The sequence below is a fragment of the Pelobates fuscus genome, chromosome 5, assembly GCF_036172605.1.
Source record: "Pelobates fuscus isolate aPelFus1 chromosome 5, aPelFus1.pri, whole genome shotgun sequence".
Taxonomy (NCBI): Eukaryota; Metazoa; Chordata; class Amphibia; order Anura; family Pelobatidae; genus Pelobates; species Pelobates fuscus.
The window spans coordinates 170534639-170560153 of NC_086321.1; positions in this window are offsets into that span (position 1 = coordinate 170534639).

The window sequence follows — 25515 nt, forward strand, 5'->3', positions numbered from 1 at the left end:
ATACACACAAAAATCACACAGTTAATGAAGTGCACACTTCCTTTCTCACCTCAAACATACCTTCTCCTGGATTTGCCAGCCGCCATACCAAAATGCAAGATGAACTTGATCATGCATATAGCGCTGACAGCACATTGAATAATAGCAAGAACCTGGAAATCAAACGTCGCTCCCTGTGTTAAAGAGGTACTGTCAGAAATTGGTACACAATGCAAATCAAATTAAAGGAACATTCTGGTCACCATAACAACTTCATCTAAATGAAAATGCTATGATGCCAGGAGGACCCTGGGTGCTCTCTTTCCTTTAAGGGGTTAAACCTCTCTCAAATGGTTTAATCCTCCAGCTCCAGATCTCCAGGTCGCTCAGTGATATTTGGCTTCTGAAATGGAGTGTCAGGAAGTGCAGATTGATGTCAGGCATGGGCGCTGCAGATTCGCTAGAGTGGTCAGTTCCCAGTTCATAAAAATGTTATACTTTTTTTTATGAATGGGGAGCTACTGATTGGCTTAGAGTGCAAGCTGACCGCTCTAGCCAATCAGCAACACCTCTACCCAACAGCACTCTGTGCTTCCTGACACTCGGTAAATAAAAGACACATTAACACTGAGATTTGTTTTTACTGGGGAGATCAGAAGGTCCAAAGTTTCCCTGCCAGGCCCAGGTTCCAAATCCTTATGTTGTGGTATCCAGAATAAAGTGGAGGGATCACTTCACTTGTACTTGCTCCAATCTCCTTTTCTTATTCTTCATTTGACACAGTCTTCTTATTCTTCTGACACTGTCTTCTCTCCGTTTTGGCTTCTTCTGCTCCTTTACCTTTCTGCTACTTTCTGCTTCTTTTGCGCCCTTCTGCTTCTTTCTCTTTCTGATCCCTTTCTGGTCCTCGCAGACCCATTCTGCTCCTTCTCCTACTTTACCTTTGTGCTCTTTCTGCCCATTCCAGCTCCTTGCTGCCCTTTCTGCTCATTTCTGTTCCTTCTCCTTCCTGCTCCTTGCCTTACTTTACCTTCCTGCTCCTTGCTGCCCTTTCTGCTTCTTGCTGTTCCTTTCTGCTCCTTCTGCTACTTTACATTTGTGCTTCTTCTGATTCTTACTGCTCCTTTACCTTCCTGCTCCTTCTGTCCCTTTCTGCTCCTTTCTGCTCCTTTACCAACTTTACCTTTGCGCAGCTTCCAGCTCCTTTCTACTCCTTGCTGCCCTTTCCAGCTCCTTACTGGTCCTTTCTGCTCCTTCTTTTACTTTACCTTTGTGCTCCTTCTGATTCTTTCTGCTTCTTTACCTTTGTGCTCTTTCTTTCCCTTCCTGCCCCTTTCTTCCCCTTCCAGACTCTTTCTTCTCCTTGCAGACCCTTTCTTCTCCTTGAAAACCCTTTTGGTTCATTTCTATTCATTTCTGCTCCTTCTCCTACTTTACATTTGCGCTCCTTCTGCCCCTTCCAGCTCATTCCTGCCCCTTTTTACTCCATGCTGCCATTTCCAGCTCCTTGCTGGCTCTTTGTTCTCCTTATTCTACTTTACCTTTTGTGCTCCTTCTGATTCTTTCTGCTCCTTTACCTTTGTGTTCCTTTTGTCTCTTCCTGCCCCTTGCAGACCCTTATTGCCCCTTCCTTCTTCTTGAAGCCCCTTCCTGCACTTATCTGATCTGTAGGCTACCCCCCATCCCACACTTACCTGATCTGTAGGCTACCCCCTCATGCCCTCACTTACTTGATCTGTAGGCTGCCCCCCCATGTCTCACTTACCTGATCTGTAAGCTACCCCCCATGTCTCACTTACTTGATCTGTAAGCTGCCCCCCAATGCCTCACTTACCTGATCTGTAGGCTGCCCCCCATCCCCTCACTTACCTGATCTGTAGGCTGCCCCCAATCCCACACTTACCTGATCACCCATGATAGGACACATGAAGGTTGGGTAAATGACCACACTATGCATAAACCAAATCAAACTCATCTTATGATTGAAAGGTCTCTGTACATGCATCAAAAGCTGTTTTTACCTGCTTACAGTTTTTTGTCAATGAATATTGTACGTCAACCCATAAAAGATTGTACGTATAATCAATATTTGATACTTTCTGTTCTCACCCTCCCCCATTCTCTTATTTTGAAAAACTGAATAAACTTTCAAATGAAAAAATATGTTCAGATGGCATATCACTCTGGTCCTCCTGTTCCGAAGAGGGAAAACCCCACAGAATTATGCTAGTGCTTCTGTGGACTGGACCTGCCCTAAGGAGGCAATTTGACTAAAATTCCTAGTCTTTCCTATTGTTTTGCCCCATTGAAGGTCTAACAAAATATGCACAAAAATTATGTAATAGGACAACCCTAGCTGCTAGGAGAGTACTGTTGGGTGTGCGGCTTAGAGTGGAGGAACGCTCTATACAGGAGGTTAGTGAAAGTATAAAACGAATTAACTGCCAAAGTAAGGAATTCACTTAATTCGTTTCACAAAGCCTGGGATTCCTGGACTGATTATAGAGCTGAAAGAGGTTGAGACTGATCAATGGGATATGTGATGGATCATGTATCATGGCAAATTCCAACCCTCCCATTCTACCCTCAACATTTCTTTCCCTTCCAACTTCCTGTTTATGGTATAAGGTTATATTGACATTAGAACTTCTTATTCCCACTTGTGACGAACTGAGCCTCGCCACGTGTTCTTGGAGGGGCCTGCTGGCCAGCCTCTTACCAAAAGACTATGGGCCCTTTAAAAAAAATATCTGAACAGACTTGGTTCGTGGGATTTTATATTTGGTTCGGGAACTGAACAGCTGCACGAACCGGAGACCACCCTGGAGCTTGTTAAGCCTAATTGCTACTTAGTAGCAATTTCCCCGCAGTGTTCTAAATGTTCGTCTGGGTGGCCGCAATTCCTATGGATGACCACGAGGTGGCGGCCATCTTGTTCGCATGAAAGCAGGCAGCAGTGTTTGGGCATGAATCTCATGGAACTGAAAACGGACACAGAAACTCCCGAATACCGCTGGACTTCCAGCATCGCCTGCCAGGGGAGGGCTGGCAGCCTTAGGCCTGGGGGGCAAAACCAGTCAAGTGGCCCATTGCGCCACCAAATCAGTTCACCATCCATGCCCACCTTTTCCTGGTTTTATAACGGATATTGATGTTATGCTAATCAGTAGCTCTTTGCCATACCCACTCCTTCACGGCTCTGACTTTCAATGTTGTCAGAGCACAGGCTGAGAATCTCTGAGCCTGTGCTCTGACTCACTAACTGAGCGCTGGAACCACGAGGGAGAGGATATGATCTGACTGCACCTACTGCTGGTGCGCACCAGTGGACCACCAGCGAATCGTTTAAATTAAATATGCTGGTGTACCCAACTTGTGAGCTGTGTTGGCCGCCGGGTGCCTCTGTTGTCATGGCACCCTGCGTGACCGCACAGCTTGCCCACCCCAACGGCTGGCCCTGCTGACACACACTGACGTTACTACTTAGACATCCCTCAATATTAATACAGACATCAGAGTAAACACCAATAAACTGTGGAAACAGAGCTGATCCCCCCAAATTTATAAAGGTTTGCTTAGAGGATTTATTGTAAGATTAAATCATGCCTCCTCCTCTCTCTCCCCCATGCGCTGCTCTGTAGGCTGGGAGGAAGTGAAGAGTAATCACAGTCTCCCAGCACAACGCCACCTGTGGCTGCATGGGGAACAGCTGTTTAATGTAATGCTTGCAGGACGGCCAGCTGCCGCAGAACCTCTTTGTTTCCGTCTCTGTAAAAGGGCTCCAGGCACTGCTTGTTGTGAGTGTGAGCCACTGTAAATTAGGGGCAGAGGGCAGAGGGCAGAGGGCACTTGCACTGCGGTCAAGACGGGTCTGGGCAGGAGGAGAGTGCAGTGCAATCAGTGAACTCCCCTCCTGTGGGTCACCAGTAGACTGGTGCACCTGCCCAGGATCAGAGCCGGTGCAAGGATTTTTGCCGCCCTAGACAAAATATAAATTTGCCGCCCCCCCCATGTGACATCACAATGCCCCACCCATATGATCTGCCATATGAACTAACGCCAGTGCTGCACACAGTGTGTGTTTACATTAAAAAGCCTGCAGGGACCAGCTATAGACACCACAACCACTTCATTAAGCTATAGTGTCCCTTTAATGTGAGGTAAATTATAGATTAGTGTCACTAAAAATATACTAGATTGCCTACTTACAATTAGATGAGGATGATGATGAGCTGCAGTTTGGCTCCACTGGTCTGGTGTAGACAGGGCCGGTGCAAGGATTTTTGGGTACATAGGCGAAGATGTATTTTTCCGCCCCCCCCCCCATTCAAAAATAACATCTTCACCTATGTGCCTCTTAACCAGCCCCTCTCCCCGTCCATTATTGGTCCCCTCCCTTCCCTGTCCCTTAGTGTTCTTCTGACAGTCACACAAACTCAATGACAAACACAGAGACTCACTGATCTGACACACACACACTGATTGACACTCATTGACAGACACACTGATAGTCACACACAGACTCAATGACAAAGATACTCTCACTGATTTGACAGACACTCACAAACACACACTGACAGACACACACATACACTGACACACTCACATGCAACACTCACACAATCACTCACAGACACACATACACTCACTCACGCACACACTCACAGACACACATACACTCACTCACGCACACACTCACAGTCACACATACACTCACGCACACACTCACAGACACACATACACTCACTCACGCACACACATACACACACACATACACTCACACACAGTCACTCACAGACACACAGTCACTCACAGTAACACATACACTCACTCACGCACACACACAGAGACACATACTCACAGACACTCACTCACACACACACACTGACACTCACACACAGACACTCACACACAGACACTCACACACAGACACACACTCACAGACACTCACTCACAGACACTCACTCACAGACACTCACTCACACAGAGACACATACACACTCAGACACACAGACACTCACTCACACACTCACTCACACACACTCACTCACACAGAGACACATACACACTCACAGACACACAGACACTCACTCACACACACACACAGTCACTCACAGACACACAGTCACTCACAGTAACACATACACTCACTCACGCACACACACACAGAGACACATACTCACAGACACTCACTCACACACACACACACTGACACTCACATACAGACACTCACACAGACACACACTCACACAGAGACACATACACACTCAGACACACAGACACTCACTCACACACAGACACATACACACTCACAGACACTCACTCACACACAGACACTCACACACAGACACTCTCACACACAGACACACACACACACAGACACACACACACACTCACTCACAGACACACACTCACAGACACACAGACACTCTCACACAGAGACACATACTCACTCACAGACACATACACACAGACACTCACACACACACACACACACACACTCTCACACACAGACACTCTCACACACAGACACATCACATACATTCACAATTTTTTTAAATACATAAATAATATCCACCCAGCCTCCCTACCTGGAGAGCTGGTGTGGATCATTCCCTGGGGTCCAGTGGGGCTGCTGGGCGGCGTGCTGCAGGGCTGCGATCAGGCGCTGCGAGGGAGCTCTAACCTCTCTGCTCTGCTCCCTCGCGGACTGTCTGCTGATGCCGCGGGAGCCGGAATATGACGTCATATTCCGGCTCCCGCAGCATCACTAGACAGCGCGCGAGGGAGCAGAGCAGAGAGGTTAGAGCTCCCTCGCAGCGCCTGATCGCAGCCCTGCCGCACTGGGGGCGGAGATGGTGGCCGGCAGGAGGGAGAGCTTCCCTCCTGCCGGTCACTGAAATCTTGCGCCCCCGGAGCCGGTGCGCCCTAAGGCGGCCGCCTGTGCCGCCTTATGGACGCGCCGGCCCTGGGTGTAGAACAGGATCTCTGGAGGCTGTTTGCAACTGTGGTCACAAAATTCAATGTTCTGGGAGAATTAGAAGCAGCTCCATTTTTTGGGGGCCTCTTACACAGATCAAGGTCTGGGCCCCAGGGCCTGATGGTGAGTATGCTCATAAGTCCACTTATATGTTCCACCCACCCATGAGTTCGCTCACAGGGAGTGGAGTGTGTAGGGGATGTGTTATGAGTTATTGTAGAGGATCTAATATGTGTGCTTATGGTATGTAGTTTATAGGGATACCAGTTTGTGCAGGTGATGCAGTGTGTTTGTGTGTAGTGGAAGCAGTGTGTATTTGTGTATAAGGGATGTATTATGTGTTTCTGGTTGTGTGTAAGGGATGCATTGTGTGAATCTGTGTTTGTATGCATAAGGGATGCAAGATGTGTGTCTGTATGTGTGTGCATTGAGTGTAAGAGATGCATTGTGTTTCTGTGTGTATGTAAGAAAAGCAGTGTGTGTGTGTTTGCATTGTCTGTTTCTGTGTATGTGTGCAAAGGAAGCATTGTCTTTGTGTGGGGGTTGCATTGTGTGTGTGTGTAATGGATGCATTGTGTGTTTCTCTGTGTGTAAGGGAAGCATGTTGTGTTTCTGTGTATGTATAGGGATGCATTGTGTGTTTATGTGTATGTATAGGGATGCACTGTGTGTGTGTGTGTGTGCGCATAGTGTGAAAGAGCTCCCTGTCTTGCCCCCTGTCCTATAGAGCTGTCCCTTCTGTCCCTTAGAGCTTAACCCTCCTACTTCTTCTTACTCCCCCTTCTTCTCCCCTCTTCTTTTTCTTCTTACACCCCCCCTTCTTCTTACTCCCCCCTCTTCTTCTTACTCCCCCTTCTTCTTCTTCTTCTTATGTCCCCTCCTTCTTATTCCCCCTCTCCCTCTTCTTACTCCCCCTCCCCTTCCCCCCTCTTTTTCTTATCTCCCCTCCTTCTTATTCCCCCTCTCCCTCTTCTTACTCCCCCTCCCCTTCCCCCCTCTTTTTCTTATCTCCCCTCCTTCTTACTCCCCCCTCTTCTTACTACCCTTCCCCCTCTTCTTCTTACTCCCCCTCCCCCTCTTCTTCTTACTTCCCCTTCTTCTTCTTACCCCCCTCTTTTTCTTATCTCCCCTCCTTCTTACTCACCCCCTTCTTTTTCTTATCTCCCCTCCTTCTTACTCTCCCCTCCCCCTCTTCTTATTCCCCCTCCCCCTCTTCTTCCCCCCTTTTTCTTATCTCCCCTCCTTCTTACTGCCCCCTCTTCTTACTCCCCCCTCTCCCTACTCCCACTCCCTCTCTTCTTGCTCCCCCCTCCCTCTCTTCTTATTCCCCCCTCCCCTCTTCTTACCCCCCCTCCCCTCTTCTTATCCCCCCCTCCCCTCTTCTTATCCCCCCTCCCCTCTTCTTATCCCCCCTCCCCTCTTCTTATCCCCCCTCCCCTCTTCTTATCCCCCCCTCCCCTCTTCTTATCCCCCCTCCCCTCTTCTTATCCCCCCTCCCCTCTTCTTATCCCCCCTCTCCCCTCTTCTTATCCCCCCTCCCCTCTTCTTATCCCCCCTCCCCTCTTCTTATCCCCCCTCCCCTCTTCTTATCCCCCCTCTCCCCTCTTCTTATCCCCCCTCTCCCCTCTTTTTATCTCCCCCTCCCCTCTTCTTCCCCCCCTCCCCTCTTCTTATCTCCCCCTCCCCTCTTCTTCCCCCCTCCCCTCTTCTTCTTCCCCCCCTCCCCTCTTCTTCTTCCCCCCCTCCCCTCTTCTTATTCCCCCCCTCCCCTCTTACTCCCCCCTCCCCTCTTCTTATTCCCCCCTCCTCTCTTCTTATTCCCCCCCTCCCCTCTTCTTACCCCCTCCCCTGTAGCGTGGCCGAGCTGCTTTCCGGTCCGCGGTCCCGGCCGGAGTCATGGGAAGGTGCACGCTCAGTGTGCACTTCCTGTCAGTCCGGCCGATTACAGGAAACAGAAACTCCGCGCGGAACAGGAGTTTCTGTTTCCTGTAACCGGCCGGACTGACAGGAAGGTGCACACTCAGTGTGCACCTTCTCATCACTCCGGCCGGGACCGCCTCGGCCAGCTACAGGGGAGGGAGGGGAGAAGCTGCTGCATTTAAAGGCCCGGCCCACCGCGGCCGGTCCTAAAAGAATTTCGGGCGGCCTGGGGGGCAATTGCCTCCCTGCCCCCCGGCCCAGCCCGCCCCTGTCGCCTGCGTTCGGTTCTACAACACTTAGAAAGGCGCTGTTCGGTGGAAATGTTCCCACAAACAAGGGGATCAAGCTCCAGGGTAAGACTATTGACTCTGGTAGTTTATTCATTTTTAAGCTACCGAACTAGACCAACTGCAATCCCTGATTCTCTGGAACTGTTTTGGGCATGGGATCATGCGGGCGGTCAAATTATGACTTTCAGGAAATTCCTGAACCTCTGAACTGTTCTGTGTGATTTTTGGATATGTTGGTAACCCAGATCAGGGCTGTAACTTTTGTGGGGATTCTGTGTGGTTTAAGGTATTTTTGGGGTTATGTAAAAATGTGTCTTTTTTGTGCCTGGAGATAATTGAGTTTAATACAGTGCTTGACTCAATTATCTCCCAGGCATAGGGGAGTGATTGACCTATTTTGTATGGGAGTGTCCTGGACCTGAGAGCCAATGCAATCGTGTATATTGTGAGCAAAAATGTGGAATGGTTGTTGAAGGAAGATATATCAGGCCTGCTTTGCTAAACAGCAGTCAGAGATTTTTCAGTTCATTGTCACAGGGAGAGATGTTAAGTTTGCAATATACATTGCTGATACTCTGCAAAACACGGTATGGGTCCCTGGGGTGGAGCATATGGAGAGCAGGGTGGTCCAGTGCTCCAACAGCACTAGTTGCTCTGTAACAGAGCAGAACTTGGATTTAACTTAAAAGTTCCAGAGATGTGAACTAATTGACACTCACCTTTGTAGCTGGTCAATTAGCAGGCAGGCCTAAAAAGAAGAGATCAGCCTGCTGCAGAGTGAGGGAGAAAAAGCCAGCTTTTGATCCTGGACTTTGATTACCCTAGAAGGCTGTGGTTACGGTAAGATCTGTAACAAAATCCTACCTGTAAAAGAGGTGGTTTGTTACAATATGTTTTTACTTTAGTCTCATATCAGGTCCAGGGGGGAATGCCCCTTGCATAGGAACCTGCATATAAGGCCAGTTGTGGCTGCCATTAAACAGATTTTGTTTTACCCATCATGAAGTCTAGGCTCATGTTTGGGGGATTGGAGAGCTATATTCACTCTGGGGATTGCTATACTCCCTTGGATCAAACGATTGCTCTTGTAAGAGCAGCCAGCTTTGCTCTCTGGACTAGGAGAGGTCTACCCACTGGAAGCTGGATATTGGTCTTGGGTCCAGGGTGGGTGGAGGACATGATGCAGCGGTTTGTGGGATTAACGGTGGTTATGGTGTTCCAGTGCCGTGCTTATGGTACGCAAGGATTACTAGGAAGCAGCAATTGACGGAGGTACTCGATCGGGGTGCCAGGCAGTCCATCACATTTGGTGGCAGCAGTGGGATGGCTTCCCACTGAGTATAGAAGCATCATGGAGACACCGGTATTGTTGGATTTATAATTGAGGGCAACGCTAGCATTCGTGCACCTCCCCTGGTTGCAGAGTAACTCAGCGAGATGGAGCGAGCTAGCCACCGGGCAGCATTCCCATATGAGGAGGAGTTCCAGTGGAGACTACAAGGTGCACCAGCACAGGAGTATGGTCCTGTTTCAGCCGAGGATGAGCTGGTATGGAAAGATGTGGTACAGCAAAAGCTCTGGCACGAGGCTTTGGAGCAGTCTCAAGCTCAAGGAGGAGAGAACCCAGTTCAGATCTGCGCAGACAGAGGCAAACAGTGCTGAGGTTGCCTTTACTGGAGGACCCACCCTGGGAAGAGTGGATTGTAGAATTCCAGCAGATGAGCAAGAAGGAACTGTGGCTCGACAAGGCATACCGGGCGCTACGGTGGTACTCAGTCCAAAGGTGCCCATGAAGGACGGAAAACAAAAGACCAGAGGGGAATGACTACAATGGCCCTGGTCTACTATGCTTCCTAGTAATCCTTGAGTACCATTAGCACTGTACTGGAACACCATAACCACCATAAACCCCACAAACCACTGCAGCTTGGTTGGGGTCTCGCTGTCCTCCACCCACCCTAGACCCAAGATCCAGCTTCCAGTGGGTAGACCTCTCCTAGTCCAGAGAGTGAAGCAGGCTGCTCTTACAAGAGCAATCGTTCTGATCCAAGGGAGTATAGTGATTATAGCAATCCTCAGAGTGACTATAGCTCTCCAATCCCCCAAAAATTGGAGGAGGACAGTGATTTCGGCAGCCCGGAGGAGTCTAGGTATTGGGACATTCAGGAATACAGTATGGACGCACTGAGCTCCCCAGTACTGCAGGCCTGGGACCAGATATTATCCATTAGGTCACTATAGAATGGGAACTGGAGCAGGAATACCAGAACCTAAGAGAAGCAGTTCAGCAGCGGCAAGCATCACTGGGAGTGGAGATGGTCGATCCCACTACCCAGCACCGAGCAGCGTTACCGGGAGTTGATAAAGTCGGCCTGACTCCTCAGCGGCAGTATGGTTTAAAGGGAGAAGAGACAACTGGTCTCTCTTCCCAATGGAAGACAGAGTTACAGGGAGAGGAGACAGCTGGTCCCTCTTCTAAATTACAGGGGGACCTCATAGACTAATTCTGGGGGGAACCCCAACTGGCAGGTGGAGATGGGACCAAGGTTTCTCCACCGGCCCTACAGGGATGCTGGGCAGCCGGCTCAGATCCCCAACTGCAGCTGGAAGTACCAGGAGGGAGGACAGTCGGTCCTACTCCCCAGAGGCAACATACCATACAGGGAGCGGAGACAACTGGTTCTTCTTTCCAGTGGCAGCCGGAGATACTGGAAGAGGAGACAGCTGGTCACTCTTCTCAATTACAGGGGACCTCATAGATTGGTCCTGGGAGGAACCCCAACTGGCAGGTGGAGAAGGGAACGAGGTCTCTCAGACGGCCATACAGGGATGCTGGGCAGCCGGCTTAGATTCCCAACTGCAGCTGGAAGTACCAGGAGGGAGGACAGTCGGTCCTACTCCTCAGCAGCAGCATACCATAGAGGGAAAGGGGATAATCGGTCCCCCTCCCAATGGCAGCCGGAGGTATCGGAAGAGGAGACAGATGCTCCTCTTCCCCACTACAAGAGGAATATCAGGAGGAGGTGGACAATTCCTCCTCTCAGCAGCAGGTGCCCAACCGGGTCCTTGGGATAGTACAGGAGATGGCAATACCCACTGACCCCATCCCAGCTGAAGAGCTGGCATCAGGGCAGAGCACAGCTGGCCTCTGCCCTACCAGTCCCCTTATTACAGAGCTGGACTGTCCCCAGGTCCCCCCAGCAGAAGCACTGGCATCCGGGCAGAGTGCAGCTTTCCCTTTGTCCAGGGCCTAAATACCCGCAGGCCATCCCAGCAGTGGAGCTGGCATCAGGGCAGATCGCAGCTGGCCTCTGCCCTACTGGCCCATGTATTTTGGGGCTGGACAACCCACTGTACTACCCAGCTTATAATGCTGGCTACAGGGCAGAGCGCGGCTGGCCTCTGCCCACCAAGGACCCACAACTCCATGCCGGGGAGCACAAGGGAGATCGGAGGTGAAGAACACCCATTCAGCAACCTGGGACATAGAGGACAGAGTCAGACACCCGACGCTACCAGATCAAGTGTTTGTTTATGGGTGGGCTACTCGACTAACTCAGGTACCTGGTTAGTCTTTCCTTAGGGGAAAATAAATGTGACGAACTGAGCCTCATTATGTGTTCTTGGAGGGGCCTGCTAACCAGCCTCTTACCAAAAGACTATTGGTCCCACAAAAAAAAAAACTATGTAAACAGACTTGGTTTGTGTGATTTTATATTTGGTTCGGGAACTAAACAGCCGCACAAACTGGACACCACCCTAAAGCTTGTTAAGCCTAATTGCTACTTAGTAGCAATTTCCCCCGCAGTGTTCTAAGTGTTCGTCTGGGTGGCTGCAATTCCTATGGATGACCACGAGGTGGCGGCCATCTTGTTCGCATGAAAGCAGGCAGAAGTATTTGGGCATGAATCTCATGGAACTGAAAACGGACACAGAAACTCCCGAACACCGCTGGACTTCCAGCATTGCCTAGGTTCGGTTCTACAACACTTAGAAAGGCGCTGTTCGATGGAAATGTTCCCACGAACAAGGGGATTAAGCTCCAGGGTAAGACTATTGACTCTGTTTGGTAGTTTATTCATTTTTTAAGCTACTGAACTAGACCAACCGCAAGCCCTGATTCTCTGGAACTGTTTTGGGCATGGGACCATGTGGGCGGTCGGTCAAATTATGACTTCCAGGAAATTCCTGAACCCCTGAACTGATCTGAGTGATTTTTGGATATATTGGTCATCCAGATCAGGGCTATCAGGGGATGTAAGGGGATTTTGTTTTTTTTTTAAGGTATTTTTCGTTCGATTGAGTTTAATACAGTGCTTGACTCAGTTATCTCCCAGGCATAGGGGATGGATTGACCTATTTTGTATGGGAGTGTCCTGGACCTGAGAGCCAATGTAATCGTGTATATGTTTTTACTGTAGTCTCATCTCGGGTCCAGGGGGGAGTGCCCCTTAAATAGACGTGTTATGATACTTATGACGCATTGTACGTGAAAAGTATCTTAAATAAAGAATTTGTCAAAAAAATAATAATAACAAAAGTGTTGTGCTCTGAAAGTGTTGCAAAGATGTACAAAGGGTGGAATCATTAATGGAATATGCCTGCTGGTGTGACTGATTTCCATGGTAACTGCCCCACCTCTAGATCAGCGCTTCCACGACGGGCACACAGGGGAGACGCAAGTTATTTTCCCTATGATCATAGCACCAGGAACTGTGCTCTCCCATGCTGGCTCTGCAGGGAGCGTAGGGGGGCAGTGTGTGTGTATGGGGGGGGCAGTGTGTTTGTATGGGGGGGCAGTGTGTGTGTTTTGGGGGCTATTGTGTGGTGTGGGGTATGTGGGGGTAGGAGAACAAATTAATAAATATATATTTTTCTTTTATTAAAAATAAAAATGATGTCCCCCCCTCCCTGCTTACCTTTGCCTGGGAGCAGGGACATTTCCTGCAATCTCTGGTGGTCCGGTGTGTAACCCTGGCGGTCTTAGTGGTGACAGTGAACTCTAGCATCCTCAGGAGCTGCTAGAGTTCACTCTTGTGACATTCAGAGCATTACCATGGTAACCGAGCTCTCCCAGGTCCTCTCTCCCTCCCTACCTGCCGGCAGTCAGCAAAGGGCTAGCGGACCAGAGAGGGAGATCTCTGATCTCCCCTCCGTTCCTGCAGAGCCGGCACGGTAGAGCACAGTTCCCGGTGCTATGATCATAGCACCAGGAAAATAACTTGCGGCTCCCCTGTGTGCCCTGGGGCACTGCGGCACACAGTTTAGGAACCGCTGGTCTATAGTGATAAAGAATAGAGTGACAAAGAATTCTAATCATCACCAAAGACAATGTCCTTGAGTCTGAACAATTTGGTTTGCCCGGGCCATCCACAAATAAAATATGAAGAGTTACTGTACAGCAAGTTGGCTTGGGTATATTCATAAGTCATTTGTAAGTTGCTAATTGAGGAATAAAGGAGCCACTGCAACTATACCAAGTCAATCTTAAACAGTCTTTTTGGAGAGAAGAGAGATTCTATTGTCAAAAACCTTGGTTTCCTCCATCATCCTAAAATTAGAGCATTATGGTAATATTGTGGAAACTGTTTATAAATAACAATGACAAAGCACTGATGTTTTTTCCATATTCCCATCGAGAGCAAAATATAGCGTGATAGCATTATGAAAGCAAGGAAACGTATAGAATGACATGTGGAGTGATAATGTTAACGTGTCTACTGCTTTTACTATATATAAAGAGATACAGCATTACTAGCTAATAGTGTCCATATTATTTATAATGTGCAGAGAGATAAAGTATCCAATCAAAGAATGTATCTTGGAGAGAACATTTTCTTGCATTATAGCTGTGTTTGATTTAAAGCTTTTCCTGCGAAGGAACTGGTTTCTGTATTTTATCTCTATCCATCCATTATTCATCCACCCATTCATCTATCTATCTAATATATATCTATATCTATCTATCTATCTATCTATCTATCAATCATATATATCCCTTTATTAGATAGATAGACAGACAGATAGATGCATACATATATATAAACATTGAGCCATAGCTACAGGAGTGTAAATAGGTTGAAGAAATAAATGGTGTTTGATTTAAAGCTTTTCCTGTGAAGGGGCTGAGACAATGCTTTCTGTATTTTCTCTCTACCTATCTATTATCCATTCTATATATTATCTATCTATCTATCTATCTATCTATCTCTTGTAGCCCTACGGTTTTGACAATGTCGATGTGACGCATGTTTTGGGGTTAAAGGGCCAGTTACGGCCAATTGAAGCGGGTTATTTAAACTAATTTCTCCTTGTACTCATTGCCCTGTCGTGGTTTCCCTTTGCTGGTTATCCGGGAGGGTGTTCCTGACTGTAGTATTTATGGTATTTGACTTTGGCTTCATTTGACTTCCCTGATACCTAGTATCCTTGACTTTTGGATTTCCCTGATCGTGTGTCTCGTTCTGTATTTCTGACCTAGGCAAGTATTCTGACTATTCATGGATACGTTAAGTCCGGCCATTCTAAGGTCCGGTTATACGTTATCCTTAGTCCTAGGTGTGATACTCTTCTGCGTGCTGTATCAACTAGTAATCCTGACACTATCTGTCTGTTTGTTTTCTATCTGTCGATAGACAGACAGATGCATACATACATACATGCATTGAGCCTTAGCTAAATGTATGTATGTAAATAGGTGGCTATTTTATGGTCCCATCTACCCAATACTTCTATGATAATCAACATTCTGCAGAATCAAGTATGTCTTGGCGTCATACTTGATTCTGGCCTCACCAGGTTTGCTGGTTTATGTATTTTTAGTGGTTTGGTACCCTTTTTTGCCTTACCTCTATTGGCTTCCCGTAAGATATAGTGCTCAATTTAGGATCCTGGTACTTGCTTACAAATCTATAAATAATGCTGCTCCGACCTACCTATACTCACTGATATAATATTATGTCCGGTATAAGCCCCTACTCTCTGCTGAAGACCAACATATAACCTTTGTTCGTACTCCTACCTCTGATGCTCACCCTAAAGATTTCTCTAGGGCAGTGATGGCGAACCTATGGCACGCGTGCCACAGGTGGCACGCCGGGCCCTTTCTGTGGGCACGCGGCCATAGGTTCGGCATCACTGCAGAGTAGGCACCTGCCTGCCCGGAATGGCAGGCGCCTACTCTGCTTCCGGTTCGGGAGGCAGGGGAGGATCTGTGAAGCAGCTCCCCTGTCCTCTCGCGAACAAGCTGTGTGGAGCGTTGCCGAGCGTTACCATGGCAACGCCCCACACAGCATCGCGCGGGAGGACAGGGGAGCTGCTTCAAAGATCCCTCCCCTGCCTCCCCCTGCCTTCCGAACCGGAAACCATACTTGCCACCACCGGACCACCAGGGTCATTAAAGGTAAGGGGGGGAGGGGAGGGGGGGAACAAGATAATAATTTAACATATTTTTTTTTAAAAACGTTTACACCCCCCCACACCCCATCCCCACAAACACAGCACTCCTACCCCCCCCACACACATCACCCCTACCCCCCAGCAGTACCCCTACCCCCCACACACAGCACCCCTACCCCCCCCACACAGCACCCCTACCCCCCCCCACACAGCACCCCTACCCCCCCACACAGCACCCCTACCCCCCACACACACAGCACCCCTACCCACCCCCACACAGCACCCCTACCCCCCAGCAGTACCCCTACCCCCCCCACACACAGTACCCCTACCCCCCCACACACAGCACCCCTACTCCCCCCACACACAGCACCCCTACCCCCCAGCAGTACCCCTACCCCCCACACACAGTACCCCTACCCCCCAGCAGTACCCCTACCCCCCACACAGTACCCCTCTCCCCCACACACAGTACCCCTCCCCCCCACACAGTACCCCCACCCCCACACACAGTACCCCTACCCCCCACACAGTACCCCTACCCCCCCACACAGTACCCCTACCCCCCCACACACACACAGTACCCCTACCCCCCCCACACACACACAGTACCCCTACCCCCCCCACACACACAGTACCCCTCCCCCCACACACACTACCTCTACCCCCACACACACAGTACCCCTACCCCCCACACAGCACCCCTTCTCTCCCCAGCACCCCTCCCCTCCCCCACACCCAGCACCCCTCCCCTACACCCAGAATCCCTCCCCTCCCCCTTACCCCCCACACACACAGCACCCCTACCCCCCACACACACAGCACCCCTACCCCCCCAGCAGTACCCCTACCCCCACACACAGTACCCCTACCCCCCACACACAGTACCCCTACCCCCACACACAGTACCCCTACCCCCACACACAGTACCCCTACCCCCCACACACAGTACCCCTACCCCCCACACACAGTACCCCTACCCCCCACACACAGTACCCCTACCCCCCACACACAGTACCCCTACCCCCACACACACTACCCCTCCCCTCACACACACAGTACCCCTAGCCCCCCCACACACAGTACCCCTACCCCCACACACACAGTACCCCTACCCCCCACACAGCACCCCTTCTCTCCCCAGCACCCCTCCCCTCCCCCACACCCAGCACCCCTCCCCTACACCCAGAATCCCTCCCCTCCCCCTTACCCCCCACACACAGCACCCCCACCCCACACACAGCACCCTTACCCCCGCCCAGCACCCCTACCTCCCCACACAGCACAGCGTCCCTCTCACACACACACAGCACCCCTCACACACACACAGCACCCCTCACACACACACAGCACCCCTCACACACACACACAGCACCACACACACACACAACACCCCTCACACACAGCAACCCACACAACACCCCTCACACACAGCAACCCACACACACACACAGCACCCCTCACACAAACACATACACTACACCCCTCAATGCAGTATGTGTGTGTATTCAGCAGGTTGTGTGTGTGTGTGTGCGTGTATTCAGCAGTCTGTGTGTGTGCGTGTATTCAGCAGTCTGTGTGTGTGCGCGTGTATTCAGCAGTCTGTGTGTGTGCGCGTGTATTCAGCAGTCTGTGTGTGTGCGTGTATTCAGCAGTCTGTGTGTATTCAGCAGTCTGTGTGTGTATTCAGCAGTGTGTGTATGTATTCAACAGTCTCTGTGTGTGTACTCAGCAGTCTGTCTGTGTGTGTACTCAGCAGACTGTCTGTATGTGTATTCATCAGTCTCTATATTCAGCAGTCTTGTGTGTATGTATTCAGCAGTCTCTGTGTGTATGTATTGCATTTGTTGGAGATACTAATAAATATAAGCTTAATTTTATCTATTTATATCATTATTTAAAATTTGTATAATTGAACTCTCTGTTGTTGTGTTCTTTTAAAACAAAAGTTGTTAATTAGTTCGGACAACAGTACGAGTTGTTTTTTCTAAACTTAAACCTCAATATTCAGGTTTAATTGCCGTGTTGGCACTTTAAGGAAAAAAAATTGGCATGTATTGCGGTTTGGGCACTCGGGCTCAAAAAGGTTCGCCATCACTGCTCTAGGGCTTCACCATTCCCTCTGTGTTAGACTTTCTATCAGTCTCCACTCCTTCAAAAATTCTTTGAAAACGTACTTCTTCAGGATAGCATATCAATTACATTGTCAACAGCTTTCCCTCCCCGCACCCTGATTCCTCTCCTGCAACTGTCACAAAAACAAAATACTAAGCCATCAGTGAATACTATCCTGGCAACCTACTTTACTACCCTACCATTACCGTTTGTGTCACTATAACCCAGCCCCCCTTGCATGTAAGCTCATTGAGCAGGGTCCTCAACCTCTGTTCCTGTGTGTCCAACTCGTCTGGTTACAAATATGTGTCTATTAGTCAATTAGTCCAGCCATTGTACAGCAGTGCGGAATTTGTTGACTCTTTATAAATAATAATCATAAATTAAATAGGGAGTTCCAAAAGTTTTCAAAGCAGTGGGCCACAGTGGATAAGGTCTACCTCCACCTGATTACATTTTTAGCCAATTAGTGTAGCATTACTTACCTTATCCGGGGGCCGGCCGCGGTCCTCTCTTCAAGCCGCGCGGTCCTGCGGCTGCACGAGCCGCGCGCGGCTCATCCGACTCTCCAAACAGGAAGACGGGCAGTGACCGCGAGTTGCGGTCACATGTCCCGCCTGCAGCTAAGAGCGCGCCGCGAGTCTCGGGCGCGCTCTTAAAGAGACAGTGGGAGCCTAAATTGCAAAAAGGCTCCCATTGGCTCCTGTCATGCCAATCACCCCATACACTTACCTTTTGGGGGTGTGGAAGTGACAGGAGCCAATCACATTAGTTTTAAGGCTACTTATACTTACCCTTTTCCCTTAGTTCCTCGCCCTGTCGTGGTTTCTGCTACAGTTCCCTTTAGTGCTTGTTGTGTTCAGTTGTGTTTCTCCGTATTTGACCTTGGCTTTGTATTCTGACTTCGTTTTCGCTTTATCCTTGTCTGTACTGTTTGCCGGCTTGCTGATTCCTGTGTACCAGACCCCGGCTAGTTCTCGTTTACGCTGTCTCTTTGTGCCCTTGACCTCGGATCGTTCCTGACTCTGTACTTCTCCTATTACGTCGAGTCCGGCCACTCTAAGGTCCGGTAGACGTATCTCTCCTCTGTGCTGTCTTCTGTTTGGCTGGATCCTGCATGTAGGGGTATATTCTCGTTACATTACGATAGGGCCATGGACCCCGCAGATTTAGCTCAACAGATGGCGTCCCATGAGGCTAGATTTGTAGAGCAGGATCATCGTATGGATCAGATAGCTCAGGCTCTCCAGACGCTCTTAGCTAGAACCATTCCAGCAACCGCACCTAACCCTCCTACACCCCTGCTTCCTGAAGTATCCACTTTGCCTACTACTTCGGCCCATTTAACACCTCCTCCTAGGTATGGAGGGGATTCTAAGACTTGCAGAGGGTTCATTAACCAAATAGAGTTTCATTTTGAGATGTATCCACGTTCATTTACCACAGAGAGGTCTAAAGTTGGTTTCTTTATGCACCAACTTACCGACAAAGCACTTGAATGGGCAAACCCTATTTGGGAGGCTAATGGACCTGTGGTGCATGACTTTCACAGTTTCCTTACAGCATTTCGCAGAACTTTTGACACTATGAAAAGGTCTAAGAATGCCGCAAGAGCATTAATGAGAGTTAAACAGGGTTCTAGGTCTGTGGCTGATTTCGCTATTCAGTTTCGTACCCTTGCCTCACAGGTAGACTGGACCAACAATGGGTTAACTAGTGCCTTCATGGAAGGCTTATCAGACTCTATATTGGATGAGGTAGCAGCTAAGGAACTTCCTGTTGCTTTAGAGGACCTTATTGACTACCTCATCGATATAGATAATAGGATTCGTGACAGGCTCTATACCAAGAACAGGAATAGACATTTTGTTACGCCTATCCACCCCAGAGTTAATACACCGGAAAGTGTAAAAGTATCTGAAGAGGAACCCATGCAACTCTCTGATAATGAAAAATTACATAGGAGAAGGGAGGGACTCTGCCTGTATTGTGGTAGGAGAGACCATATGGTAAGGGAGTGTCCTTTGCTCCCGGAAAACTCTCGCACCTAAGACCTTATAGGGGACTGGCCTTGGGTGTAATTTCTAAGTCTCCTACATTGCCTCCTAACCGACTGCTTCTCCCTGTTTCTTTACATATGGGAGAGAGTTGTATAGTTGATAATATATACGCCCTGGTTGACTCTGGGGCAGCTGAGAACTTTATAGACTCTGGTTTTGTAAAGAAAAACAATATTCCCATCAGGGAGAAGGAGATACCCTTGGCCGTTGAGGCCATAGATGGTAGACCATTGATATCTCCAGTTGTTACTCATGAGACTGCACCGCTACACATGTACACAGGGGTTTTACACTATGAAACCATTCGGTTCCAGGTCATCACCTCTCCCTCTTCACAGTTGGTGTTAGGGTATCCATGGTTACGTGCCCACAATCCCATTTTTGACTGGGAGACAGGGCAGATAAAATCATGGAGTGAAGCCTGTCATGAGTCCTGTACTATTGAAGTCACACCTATGAATTCTATTAATGTTCCTACCGTTCCTCCTTTGTCTATGGCTATACCCTCTCAGTATTTATCTTTAAAAACTGTCTTCGATAAAAGAGAGGCTGACAAATTACCGCCTCACAGACCCTACGATTGTGCTATTGACTTGTTGCCTGGCACTATACCTCCAAAGGGCAGGGTGTACCCCTTATCGGTTCAAGAAAACCGTGTCATGGAGGAGTATATTAAGGAATCATTAGACAAGGGATTTATTAGGAGATCCTCTTCTCCGGCTGGAGCGGGGTTCTTCTTTGTATCGAAGAAAGAAGGTGATTTAAGACCTTGCATTGATTATAGAGGTCTGAATAAAATCACCATCAAAAATGCTTACCCTATACCTTTAATAACAGAATTGTTTGACCGGCTCAAACATGCTACGGTATTCACCAAACTAGACCTTAGAGGAGCGTACAATTTAATACGTATAAAAAAGGACCACGAATGGAAGACAGCCTTTAACACTAGGTCAGGTCATTATGAGTATACCGTCATGCCATTTGGGCTTTGCAATGCCCCAGCCGTATTCCAAGAATTTATCAATGATGTCTTAAGAGACTTTATTCACTCATTTGTTATTGTGTACTTGGACGACATTTTAATATATTCTACAGACATACACACTCATCACAGACATGTTACTACAGTTCTGAAGACCCTTCTTGCTAATGGTCTTTATTGCAAACTAGAAAAATGTCTATTCAACCAATCCGAGGTCCAGTTTTTGGGGTATTTGATTTCCGCTAAGGGTTTTCGGATGGATCCCCAGAAACTCGCTGCGGTCATAGAATGGCCTCTGCCACAAGGTCTGAAAGCCATCCAGCGTTTTCTGGGTTTCTCTAATTATTATAGACGTTTTATCAAAGGTTTTTCGTCTATCGTAGCACCTATTACTCGTATGACTAAAAAGGATGGCAATACATGTGCCTGGTCAACCGAGGCACTTCAGGCTTTTGACTTTCTTAAGACTACGTTCGCTTCTGCACCTATTTTACAGCATCCTGTCCCCTCATTGCCATATATACTTGAAGTTGATGCTTCCGATATAGGGGTAGGTGCTGTCTTATCCCAAAGAGAGTCTCCTGATAAGCCATTGCATCCTTGTGGCTTCTTTTCTAAACAAATGTCCAAAGCAGAAAGGAATTATGATGTGGGTAATCGCAAACTCCTTGCTATCATTTTAGCACTCAAAGAATGGAGACATTTGTTAGAGGGCACTAAGGATCCTATCCTCATATTTATGGATCATAAGAACCTATCCTACCTTAGCGAAGCTAAAAGATTGTCTTCCAGGCAGGCTAGGTGGTCACTGTTCTTGTCTCATTTTAATTATATAATCACCTATAGACCAGGTGATCGGAACACTAAAGCGGACGCTCTGTCCAGACAGTTTGAAACTATTGACAAACAGGAGGTTGATGTTACTCCTGTCATCCCCCCAGACAGGATAATAGCTACTACTATATTGTCTATTTCCTCGTCCCTCTTGCAGGCCATACAAGCGAAACAAAGCATGGCACCTAGCGAGAGGCCTAACGATAAATTGTTTGTTGACATTCCAGAGAGAAGGGATATTGTCATGCCTTAATTATGATATCCTCTTACTTCCTGGTTCCACGGAGCTTAGCCACACCTCTTTATGACACGGTCTCCCTATTTAATCTGACCGCACCAGCTGATCGACGCTGGATTATTGAACTACGTTCCGTACTCACGAACCGGCTGCAACATCGTTGTGAAAGCCCTCTGTTACCGGACCGGACTGGAAGACTTCAAGTTCCCTTCACCTTTCCTCATCCACGACTAAAGCTGAACTCTCACCATTCAGGATAAACCGCCTCTGAGGAGATCTCGGGAACCAGTGTTCTATGTGCCGGAAGCTAAGTAAAACCTCTGTGATAAGCGTTGCATCTCAAAGCTGTTATTTCCTGTCTCCAAAGTCCTTCGTTAAAACAAACTCGTTACAGCTAACTTCAACTCATACTTTGTCTCAGTTAGCTGCATCTGTCTTACTTCAGTTTAAGTCTATGGAACAGCTATTGTAACTTCTTATCACCTAATTAATTACTACTTCTAAAGGACTCTATCTGATTCAGTTATCGTTTACTACTTAAAGCTACAGTGCATATAATTGTGGACTTCAGTTATCGTTTACTACTTAAAGCTACAGTGCCTATAATTGTGGACTTCAGTTATCGTTTACTACTTAAAGCTACAGTGCCTATAATTGTGGACTTCAGTTATCATTTATTACTTAAAGCTACAGTGCCTATAATTGTGGACTTCAGTTATCGTTTACTACTTAAAGCTACAGTGCATATAATTGTGGACTTCAGTTATCGTTTACTACTTAAAGCTACAGTGCCTATAATTGTGGACTTCAGTTATCGTTTACTACTTAAAGCTACAGTGCCTATAATTGTGGACTTCAGTTATCGTTTATTACTTAAAGCTACAGTACCTGTAAATTGGAATTAAAGTCAATACCTTTTACTTTTTATAATAAATATTCAAACTATACGAAATCTGCAGTTGTGTTCCTTCATAACAAATGTTTAGACGTGACAGAATAATCCAGCCATTGTAATGGATCCAGCAGATTTCGATTCTACTATAACTACGCTGAATCAAAGAGTTGATACACTAGCCCAAGGTGTGCAAGACCTGCAAGTTACTAACGAAAGAATTCTCACTTATGTCAGAGATCTACAAACTCATACTCCTCATACAATTCTGCACTCGGCTAGTGATCCTGCTGTATGTAACCCAGAAAAGTTCTCTGGAGATCGTTCAAAATACAGGGAGTTCCTCAACACCTGCAAATTATTAATTGCTTTGAAACCCAGATCTTATCCTACAGAAAGAACTAAAGTGTGTTCGGTTATTTCCTTTCTAAGAGGTGAACCTATGTCATGGGCCCATTCCTTTCTGGAAAACGATGACCCCATCTTAGACTCACTGGATGAATTTTTTGAAGCCATGTCTCTTCTCTATGAAGATCCTAACAAACAAGCTACAGCTGATTTAACAATCAGAACACTACAGCAAAGAAATAGACCTGTTGAAGATTACATTGCTGAATTTAAAAGATGGGCTGTAGAAACGCAATGGAACGACATCACATTGCGCAACCAATTTCGTATTGGGTTATCTGAAGCTGTAAAAGATGAACTGTCTAGAACAGAACTTCCTACTACTTTGAACGCTCTAATTCACTTATCAATCAACTTAACAGTAAAAAACATCCCTTCAATTGGAACGAGAAGGCTCAAACTGCCTTCACTGAATTAAAGAGAAAGTTTACAACAGCTCCTATTCTTCAACTTCCAAATCCTTCATATCTTTATGTCCTTGAAACGGATGCTTCGGAAATTGCAATTGGAGCTGTCCTTTCTCAACACAAAACTCCTCAAGAACCTCTTCATCCTGTCGCCTTCTTCTCACGATCATTATCTCCTGCCGAAAAGAATTATCCTACAGGAGAAAAAGAATTATTAAGTATCAAAGTGGCTTTAGAAACCTGGAGACACCTTCTTGAAGGCGCTCAGAACTCTTTAATCATTTATACTGACCATAAAAATCTCGAATATCTTCACTCCAATAAAACATTGTCTGCTCGACAAGTAAGATGGAATCTTTTTTTTCCCGGTTCAACTTCCAAATCGTCTTTAGACCTGGGTCTAGAAACAAAAAGGCTGATGCCCTTTCCAGGATCCATAAAGACACTAAAATTGAACCTCCTTCGCCTAAAGTCATTGGAATCTTATCTTCTCTTATTGATGACATTAAAGATCTCAGTGAAGATGCTCTCGAACTTCCTAAATCAATTAAATTATCCAAGAAAAACAGTCTCTACTATTTCAAAGACCGGATTTACGTACCTCCCTCTTTCAGAATTAAAGTACTCGAATTTATTCATGATTCTCCTCTGGCAGGTCATCCAGGTATAAAAAAGACCCTTGAATTGTCTAAAAGATACTATTGGTGGCCTCGTCAAGACCAAACTATTGAATCTTATGTCAAATCTTGTTCTGAATGCCAAAGATCCAATCATATGTCCTCTTTATTCAAGAAATTACATGAAAATCTGGAATTGGCCTCCTCCAATCAAAAGAAGTTTTTTGATACAAAAAGACAACCTTCACCTTCTTATAAAATCGGTGATCTTGTCTGGCTTTCCTCAAAGAACATCTCTACAAATCGTCCATCAAAGAAGTTAAGTTCTCTTTTCCTTGGTCCTTTTCCAATAATATCGGTTATCAACCGTAATGTTGTTAAATTGAAACTTCCACCAACTTTAAAGCTACATCCTGTTTTTCATGTGTCCTTGTTGAAGCCTCATCATCCTGACCCTTTCCAAAGAAATGTCACTACTTCTCCTGATCCCATATTGGTCCAGGGTGAAGAAGAATACGATACCTCATCAGATGGAAAGGATATGGAATTGATGAAGATACATGGGAAAACTCCTCTGTCGTTCATGCTGACAAATTAATTTCCAAATTTCACAAACGTTACCCTGCTAAGCCAAGTCAATAGCACCCAGAGGTTGCTCATTAAGGAGGGGATACTGTCATGCCTTAATTATGATATCCTCTTACTTCCTGGTTCCACGGAGCTTAGCCACACCTCTTTATGACACGGTCTCCCTATTTAATCTGACCGCACCAGCTGATCGACGCTGGATTATTGAACTATGTTCCGTACTCACGAACCGGCTGCAACATCGTTGTGAAAGCCCTCTGTTACCGGACCGGACTGGAAGACTTCAAGTTCCCTTCACCTTTCCTCATCCACGACTAAAGCTGAACTCTCACCATTCAGGATAAACCGCCTCTGAGGAGATCTCGGGAACCAGTGTTCTATGTGCCGGAAGCTAAGTAAAACCTCTGTGATAAGCGTTGCATCTCAAAGCTGTTATTTCCTGTCTCCAAAGTCCTTCGTTAAAACAAACTCGTTACAGCTAACTTCAACTCATACTTTGTCTCAGTTAGCTGCATCTGTCTTACTTCAGTTTAAGTCTATGGAACAGCTATTGTAACTTCTTATCACCTAATTAATTACTACTTCTAAAGGACTCTATCTGATTCAGTTATCGTTTACTACTTAAAACTACAGTGCATATAATTGTGGACTTCAGTTATCGTTTACTACTTAAAGCTACAGTGCCTATAATTGTGGACTTCAGTTATCGTTTACTACTTAAAGCTACAGTGCCTATAATTGTGGACTTCAGTTATCATTTATTACTTAAAGCTACAGTACCTGTAAATTGGAATTAAAGTCAAT